The 9365-nt window shown below is 44.3% G+C and overlaps 1 long non-coding RNA gene across 1 annotated transcript; it reads right to left on the reverse strand.

Annotated features, from left to right (window-relative positions):
- Positions 1–306: 306 nt before the first annotated feature.
- LOC148108275 (uncharacterized) lies at positions 307–1696 on the reverse strand. The gene is made up of 2 exons (XR_015728114.1): positions 1331–1696; positions 307–473 (listed from the first exon to the last, which is right to left on the reverse strand). It is a non-coding gene; the product is annotated as an uncharacterized LOC148108275 (long non-coding RNA).
- Between the last annotated feature and the right edge of the window lie 7669 nt (positions 1697–9365).

Raw genomic sequence — 9365 nt, forward strand, 5'->3', positions numbered from 1 at the left:
CCGTGATGGCCCAAGTGGATGCAGGTGAGCCCAGGAGAGCTTGCCAAGGATATCTCTTCTGTGTTCTTCTGTTTTCATAAGCTAAGCCGTGTAAACTGTAAAGCCACAGTAAAGAGGAAACATGGGAGACTAGGTAAACTGGGTAGCTAGGATACAGGTGGAAACTCGACCATCACCATGCAGACAAACATGCCCAGTGGGTACAGCGAAACCACAGTGGCCTGGCCTACTTCACCAGGTTAGGGTATGAGCCTGGTGCCCATTGTAGTCAGCTCCGCTGCCATCACAACAAAACCACAGACCGTTTGGGTTAAACATTTATTTATCACAGTTCTGGGGGATGGAAAGTCCAAGCTCGAGGTGCTGGCAGATTCATTTCTCAATGAGCAACTTCTGGCTTTCAGATGGCTGCCTTCTCCCTCTATCGTCACATGGCGAGAGAGGATACATGGCGCCTGCTATCTCTTCCTCTTCTTAAAAAAAAAATTTCATTTGCATATTTTATTTTTTTTTAAGATTTTATTTATTTATTTGACAGACATAGAGACAGCCAACGAGAGAGGGAACACAAGCAGGGGGAGTGGGAGAGGAAGAAGCAGGCTCCTAGCAGAGGAGCCTGATGTGGGGCTCGATCCCATAACGCCGCGATCATACCCTGAGCTGAAGGCAGACGCTTAACAACTGCGCCACCCCGGCGCCCCTCATTTATATATTTTAGAGAGAAAGAGTGTGCACATGGGGAGGAGAGGCCGAAGGAGAGGGAGGGTCTTTAACTAGACTCCGCACTGAGCATAGAGCCCGACCTGGGGCTCAATCTCACGACCCTGAGATCATGACCTGAGCCAAAACCAAGAGTCGACCCTTGACTCACTGTGCCACCCAGGTGTTCTACTTCCTCTTCTTATAAGTGCACAAATCTCACCCTGGGGGCTCCACCCGCATGACCTCAACTAAACCTAATTTCCAGGGATGCCTGGGTGGCTCAGTCAAGGGTCTGTCTAAAGCTCAGGTCATAATCCCAGGGTCCTGGGATCAAGCCCCACGTTGGACTCCCTGCTCAGTGGGGAGCCTGCTTCTCCCTTTCCCTCTGCTTGCTGTTCCCCCTGCCTGTGCTCTTTCTCTTTCTCTGCCAAATAAATAAATAAAATCTTAAAAAAAAAAAACAACTACCTAGTTTCCTCCCAAAGGCCCCATCTCCCAATACCATCACATTGGTGGTTAGGGCGTCAATGGCTTAATTTGGGCAAAACATACACAGTACACCATCTTTGTATGCTAGTTAATCACTTGAGACCTCACATGCCTATATTAGCAAGAATCCAGTATTTACCTCTCCTTCCCAAATTGTCGAGGAATCCAAGGGTTTTCCCCTAAAGATGTCAGTTTTTATTCCAGAAGCCAGGCAGAAAGAGAACAGGATTCTCCCCTGGGTTCACTCCCAGGGGGTGTTCAGGTACAGCTGTGGCAATGCCTCCTCCGGCTGCATCCCCCAGCCTCCAGCATGGCATAGATGGCGTCCCTCCTATTTGTTTAGTTAAGAAGCGTGACTTACAGGCTCCTGGGTGGCTTAGTCAGTTATGCATCTGCCTTCGGCTCAGGTCATGATCCCAGGGTCCTGGGATTGAGTCCCATATCAGGCTCCTTGTTCAGCGGGGAGTCTGCTTCTCCGTCTCCCTTTGCCCCCTGCTTGTGCTCTCTCTGCCTCTCAAATATATATATATATTTATATATATATATATTATATATATATATTATATATATATATTATATATATATATTTATATATATATATTATATATATATATATTTTTTTTTTTGGTGGGCAGCAAAGCAAGGTTTGATAGGTTTTGAGTGATAGCAAAGTGATAGTACAAAGCTCCCAAGGAGGAGAGAACCCGACGGGGTTGTCCTAAATAAATAAAGTCATAGAAAGAAAGAAAGAAAGAAAGAAAGAAAGAAAGAAAGAAAGAAAGAAAGAAAGAAAGAAAGAAAGAAAGAAAGAAATGTGGTTTATGGGGCACACGGGTGGCTCAGTTGGTGAAGTGTCCAACTCTTGATTTCGGTTCAGGTCATGATCTCAGGGTCATGAGATCGAGTCCCATGCTGGGCATGGAACCTGCTTAAGATTCTCTCTGTCCCTCTCCCTCTGCGCCTCCCCTCTCCCTCTCTAAAAAAATAACGAGTAAAAAAAAATTAAAATCAGGAGATGTTTCAATATTAAGAAATGTATCAACGTAAGCCATCACATTAATAGATCAAAGGGGAAAAAACCATATGCTCTTACTATGGGCCAGGCCCTGCAGATGCCGTAGGGAGTGACATCATAGTGTAGAGGAAGTAAACAATAAACAAAGCACCACAGAAACAAGGTGTTGGCTAGTGAGCGTAACCAAGAAAATAAAACAGAGTGAGGAAATGAAAAGTAATTTAATTGGAGGGCTACGTTAAATACGTTGATTCAATCTTAGGATTGAATATAAATTGAAATAAAGAGGAAAGAGAATTGCAGGCAAAGAAACAGCAGGTGCAGCAGCTCTCAGCCTGAAAGGGCATCTGGGGTTCAGGAAACAGAGAGGCCGGTGGGACTGGAGTGTGGTGCCTGATGTGGGATGCAGTAGAAGATGACTCTGGCTAGGTCTAGAAGCCATGGTCAGGAGTCTGGGTTCTCCTGTTTGAATCACTCGACCACTCAAAATCCAAAGTCCAGGGAGGAGTACTTGATGGGGTCGTGTGGGTCATGTGGCCCAGGGGAACTTGCACGGGCAACTTGATCAGCCCCCAAATAGATATTTCATCCAGTAGGGATGGGGAGATACCCGGAGCTAAGTCCTGAAGAAGGGGGAATGGGAGCTGGGAGAGCCGAAACAAACGATAGATACACATTGTACCAAAACAGTGGCACAAGAGCTTCACCCCCAGTGAGAAAAAATACGTTATCTCTTAATAGGAGCAATTATTGGAAGATGGTGTCAACGTGAAGCTCTACTTCTTCCTGGCTCTCTGTGAAGCTGCCACCTCCACAGCTTTTGTGCGTTTGTTTCTCCCTCTGTTCAGGCGCCCTTCCTTCTCTTTCCATAGAATTCCTTCCTCTGCAGCATCGGACGCCTTGGAGGTTTGTGGAAGTCTCCCCATTTCTTCAGCTCCAGGAGGAAGAGCCACACTCTTCCTCCTGGAGCTGGCAGAGAGGCCACCACTCCTCAGCACCACGAACAGCGGCCCGCGACCTCCTTTTCCCTCCCAAACCTTTTCAACTTCATGTTGGTTTTTAGAAATGCCTCTGAACACTTCGACACTCCTCCAGTCGGAACTGGAGTCTGATGCCCCTTCTCTTGAGTATAGGTCGGACTTCCCGACTTGTCTCTATTTGAGTCTGGTGGATGAAGGGTCTGATTGGGCTGCTGATGAAGCAAGACCCATCTAGAATACTCTCCCTTTTAATTACGCCAGTTAAGGAAATGCAGGTGAAAATACAGAAAGTACTTTCATGGAACCCATTATGGGAATTAAGGCTGTATCTCAGTCTCTCTCTCTGGGGACTCATAGCCTATTTTGCTTCACTCAACATGCCTACTTATTCCCCTTTCCGTAGATCAACTTCTTCTAAATGGCTTTTAAAGAATTTATTTACTTGTTTATCTGAGAAAGAAAGAGAGAGTGCATGCACGTGTAAATGAGGGGAGGAGCAGAGGAGGAGGGAGTGGGAAGGAGAAAGAATCTCAAGCAGATTCCCCACTGAGCACGGAGCCTGACATGGAGCTCAATCTCATGACCCTGAGATCACGACCTGAGCCAAAACCAAGAGTCAGACACGTAACCGACTGAGCCCACCCAGGCGCCCCTTTGTAAATGGCTTTTAATGTGAACTCACAAACTATAGAATGAATGTGTCTCTGGCTTTCCCTGGCATTGTGCCTTACTCAAGCAAAGTGACTTTGGGTTCATAGTGTCAAAAAAGAGAATTTGGTTGATATAACCCATGGATTGTTTCCTTGTCCTCTCACCGTGTCAGAAGATCATCCTTAGTCCAAACCACTGTGGCCAAGAAGGTGAAGTAATATAGTAAAAATTATATGACTGCCTAACACATCCCTTTGGGAAAGACTAGGAGCGGGGAATAATTTCAAAATGTTCCTCTGGCCAGATTTTTGTCAATCTCATTGACCACCCATTCAGCCTCTAGAAAGCTGCCCTCTTTTGGTGCAGATGTGGAAACTTTGGGTGAGGGAACAGGGTCCCATGATATAAATTGTGGAAACTTATGCAGAAGGAACCAACCAGCCCTTTTCTCAGAGGCAAATACTAAGACTCCGGTGTCTTCCCTTCTGTAACACTTTTCCAAGTATCTTCTGGACTCTTTCCTGAGTACTGAATCCTCCAGGGTCCCTAAAACTGTTGTAGCAAGAAAGACCTGAGGGGAAGGGGTCTACAAAGATGGACTCTGGCAGAACTCATGTTGCTGACGGCTTAAATGAATGTTTGAATGTATGGATTTAAAAAAATAAACTACTGGATGACTTAGGAAGAATGGATACTCTAAGTAATGTACAGGCGGAACTGGTGGAAAGTGTGGGCCCTTGGAGAAGAGTCGCTCTAGAGGCAAGAAGAGGCAGAAGCTCTTAGTACAGGTGATAGGCTTGACTCTGCTATCCTGAGCAGAGAAAGAGGGCTTGGAAGGCTGTAAATGAGTCATGGAATCCACAGGTGCTGATGGCTAACCTCCAAATATTCTATCCTTCCTTGTCAATCACTGGAGACTCAAAGTCCAAGGAACGAGCACTTGATGAATATAGATTAGATTAGTTTAGGTGCTTGCCCTCTGGCTCTATGGTGGCTGGGTAAGGAAAGAGCCTTACTCTCTGAAAGAGACGAAGTAGTTCCCAAATTTTCACTCCTCTGTTACAAACCTATACACCCACATCCTTTGCCAAGTACATCTGCAATTCCTTCCATTTGGGGAAGAATATATAGCCCAGCCCCACTGATGTTGGGCTTGATCACGTGACTTGCTTTAACCAACCGAATGCAAGCAGGTGCTTTAAATTGGCTGGGCCAGGTTGGTTAGCTTCTTTTTTTTCTTTTCTTTTTTTTTTTTTAAGATTTTATTTATTTATTTTAGAGAGAGAGAGCGTGCGAACGTGCCCACGAGTATTCCCGGAGGGATAAGCAGACTCCCTGGTGAGTAGGGAGCCCCATGTGGGGCTCAATCTTGGGACTGCAGGATCCTGACCTGAGCGGAAGGCACACGCATAACCAACTGAGCCACCCAGGCGACCCAGGTTGGGTAGCTTCTTATGCGGCTATCATCTGAAGCAGGGGAGCATGCCTCAAGTAGCTGCTCCCCCATCAGCCTGAGCTCCAAAAGGACTGAGGGACTCCAGACTTTCAGTTGGATTAAGGTCTTAAAAAAAAAGATTTTCTGGCATTTATAGATACATACATATATATATATATATATACATATATATATATATACATTTATATATATATAAATACACACACAATCAGATAGATGATAGATAGATAGATAGATAGATAGATAGATAGATAGATAGATAGATAGATATACACTCTCAAACCATATGAACACACCTACTACATTGTCTGGCACATAAAAGTTCATTTCATTCATTCACTCATTCATTCATTCATTCACCATCTTCCTGTGTATCTTTGTCACACTATTACCCACTATTCCCCCTCCTTCTAGTCTTGCCCTCCCTTTCCTTTGCCTCTCCTCCTCTCTGTCCTCTTTCCCCAATTCTTTTCCTCACACACTCCCTTTGCTCCTGTGTCTGTCTTGTCATCCATTCTCTGACACCAACAATGTGTTCTGCAATCCAATTCCATTCTGACACTAACTGCCTGGGGTTAGGGTTAGGGTCAGATTTCACAGATTTAAGGGCTCCATCCCACAAGACTGCTCCCACTTTAGATGCTACCTGCAAGTTTCGGGTATCCCGAGGCCACCCACGCTTCTGCCTAACTGGCTACAAATTCAGGGGTTCCTACAACCTTCTCATTAATTGACTAATTCACCAGAACAATTCACAGAACTCAGGAAAGCACTATACCTTTTTTTTAAAGATTTTATTTATCTATTTGATAGAGGGAGACACAGCCAGTGAGAGAGGGAACACAAGCAGGCACAGTGGGAGAGGAAGAAACAGGCTTCCCAGTGAGCAGGGAGCCCAATGCGGGGCTGGAGCCCAGGACCCTGGGATCATGCCCTAAGCTGAAGGCAGACGCTTAACGACCAAGCCACCCAGGTGCCCCAGGAAAGCACTATACTTAGGACTAGTTTTACTCTAAAGGACACAACTCAAGAACAGCCAAATGAGGAAAGCACAAATAAAGCAAAGGGATGCAGAAATTCCGTGCCCTCTCCTTGCAGAATATGGGCACCCTCCCAGCACACCAGTATATTCATCACCCAGGTGATGATAAACCAATTTTTGCCTGGGTTTCATTATACAGGAGTGATTGATTAAATCATTGGTCATTTGATTGAACTCAGTCTCCAGCCATCTCCTCCCTCCCAGAAGTCAGACTAGCTTGAAGTTCCAATTCCCTAATCATATAGTTGGTCATTCTGGTTGACCAGCCACCATCTTATCTCAGGGCCCAGGAGTCATCTCGTTAGACTAACAAAGTCTCAGGAATCAGGAACAACTACTAGATATATATTTTTTAAATCATATTTCATCTCTTTCTTATATGTAAAATTTGTCCATTTGTGTCCCATAAGGGAAAAAAATAGGGAACAAAGGCCCAGTGCCTCTCCCTGGTCCAGTAGGAGAGGTCAGTCCCAACACCAAGTCCCTATGAGTGGAGGGTAGAGGTGATCTGCTTACCTCAAGAGACGGGAATAAAGACCAGATCCTCCTCTAATGTCTCTTCCTCATCTAGGCTAAGAGAGAAGATGTTTAACTTCTCACAACAGTGAAACCATAAAGGACTGAGGTCAAGGTAGAGTGTATCCTGGGGTTGAGCGATCCTAGGAGAGTTACACAGTCTCCTTCCAAAGAAAGCCTGGGAGAAAACCTTCGGTGCACGTCAGTGAACAACAGAGTCTCTCAGGATAAAGACCCTCATTCCAAGCTTTCCTGGCCCGAGTTAGTCTTGTCATGGGGGTGACTTATTGCTAAAACTGAGACTTACTGGGATGGCAAAGCACTTCAACAAGGGGGATGTTACAGGGTCTCTGGATCTCACGAGGAACAGCTTTAGTTCAGACATTTTTTCTAGGTCATCAAATGTTTGTGGGTGAGCAGGCCAATCACCTCGTAAACCTCTTCCTGTACTTCTCCTTGATGAAGTAAGTCTTGGGGAACCTCACTGACAAGGAGCGGCCTTCCAAGAAAGCCTTAGAAGGACTGGTGAGTCTGGAAAAATTGGTACCAAATGGTTGAGTGCATGTCCATTCCATACTCTAACCAATAAGATCAAAAGCCAGGTCTCAGATAGCCACTGTTTAGTGAAATCAAGTGTTGTATGAATAAAAGCCCTACATGGACATTCCTTTGATTTTTAATTTCAGCTCATTTTTGTAAACATGTGTTGTGATGGAGCGGGGGAAGTCATGAAGAGTCTGGAATCCTGGATTCCAAGTTTTGCCCACCCTACTGATCTCTTTTGAGATACTGGATAACCACCTCCGTCCTTAGATCCTAATGTCTGAGATACAGGGTTGGTCTAGAGAACATCCTCTAGGATCAAGACTAGTTTATGATATTTACTCATCTCCCAGAGGTATCTGAGGAGTCAAGTGTGACGATGACTTCAAAAGTGCTTTGTAAACAGGAAAGCACTTTGTAGATGGCCAGTTGTTGGGGGGTGTCTTTTGCAGTGTTCTGTGACTGAAAACATTTGCTCTAAATTAGCTCCCCACCTCTTCCTATTTGTTTCCTATCTTCGCCAGTTCTGAGCTCTCTTCATAGCGCTTATCACTGTGTGCCATGATTTTGTTTATTTATTTTCTCCCCTACTTGATGTCAGTTCCAGTAGGTCAGGGACATCTCCCTGGTTTGCTACATAATCCCCACCTTAGTATCAGATGAAAGCTGGAGGGCTTGTCAACTGCTCCCCAACTGCTTTGGAAACGTTTAAGCCTTCAGCAAGTGCTGTTCTATTTAGACTTGTTCTTTAGGTAGAAATAAAGCCCTCTGCGAATGGGAACTTCTCTGTGAATGTTACAAAGGAAATAATAAATATGCATTTTGTAAATGGAAAAATCACTTTATTACAATGCACCCTGACACTCTGCTAAGATCTTTTGTAAACAGAAAAATTTTTATGTAACAAAATGCTGTACAAATCACACACAGTGTTTACAAATACTCTATCCCATGTGCCGTCTGGAATCTTTGTAAATGGTAAAGTGCTTTGTAAATGTCAAGCTACTTAAAAACTACAAAATGTTCTGTAAACAACAAGGAGTTCTGTATACCTCAAAGAGTTTTGCAGAAGGCAAATAATATTTTTTTCCTTTTATATTTATTTATTTATTTATTTATTTATTTATTTATTTATTTATTTTTCATTTTTTATTATATTATGTTAGTCACTACACAGTACATCCCCGGTTTCCGATGTAAGGCTCAACGATTCATTAGTTGTGTATAACACCCAGTGCACCATGCAATACGTGCCCTCCTTACTACCCATCACCAGCCTATCCCATTCCCCCACCCCCCTCCCCTCTGAGGCCCTCAGTTTGTTTCTCATAGTCCATAGTCTCTCATGTTTCATTCCCCCTTCTGATTACCCCCCTTTCTTTATCCCTTTAGAAGGCAAATAATATTTTTAAATGCAAAACGATCTGTCCATGTCAAATTCCTTTGTAATTATAAAGTCCTCTTAAACTGCAAAACACTTTATATTTTGGAAAGATAAATAAACTGCTCCGTGCTTTAAAACAAATTATTGACAAGAGGCAAAGTCTCTTACACAGTGTAAAGTACCAAGCACACTAAACAGTAATTTGTAAATAGGTGCATGTTTGTTCATGGTCACCTGTTTGTTAAGTAAGTGATTTGTTGGCTATGCACTGTCATCTCTTTTCTCTCCTCTGGAATCTGGGTGGAATTCCTAGCTGCCTTGGCCCATGGAATGCAGAGGAAGTAACACTGCCGGACTTCCAAGGCAAGGTCCTAAAAGGCCTTAGTTTCTACCTGGCTCTCTCTGCTCCACCCTCCACTCACTGATTCCCCGTGAGACTAGTGCCAGCAACCCAATCTCATCCCTGCTGGAGGATCCCTGGACTCTTCTTCCATCAGCTGCTCTTGAGCAACTTCAATCCCACACAGCTCAGCCACTGGCCAGAACCCTTGAAGGAAAGACCAATGCCCTGTTTTCCTCCTAAAGTT

Source organism: Ursus americanus, chromosome 21 (assembly GCF_024610735.1).
Source record: "Ursus americanus isolate L20-20 chromosome 21, mUrsAme1.1.p, whole genome shotgun sequence".
NCBI lineage: Eukaryota > Metazoa > Chordata > Mammalia > Carnivora > Ursidae > Ursus > Ursus americanus.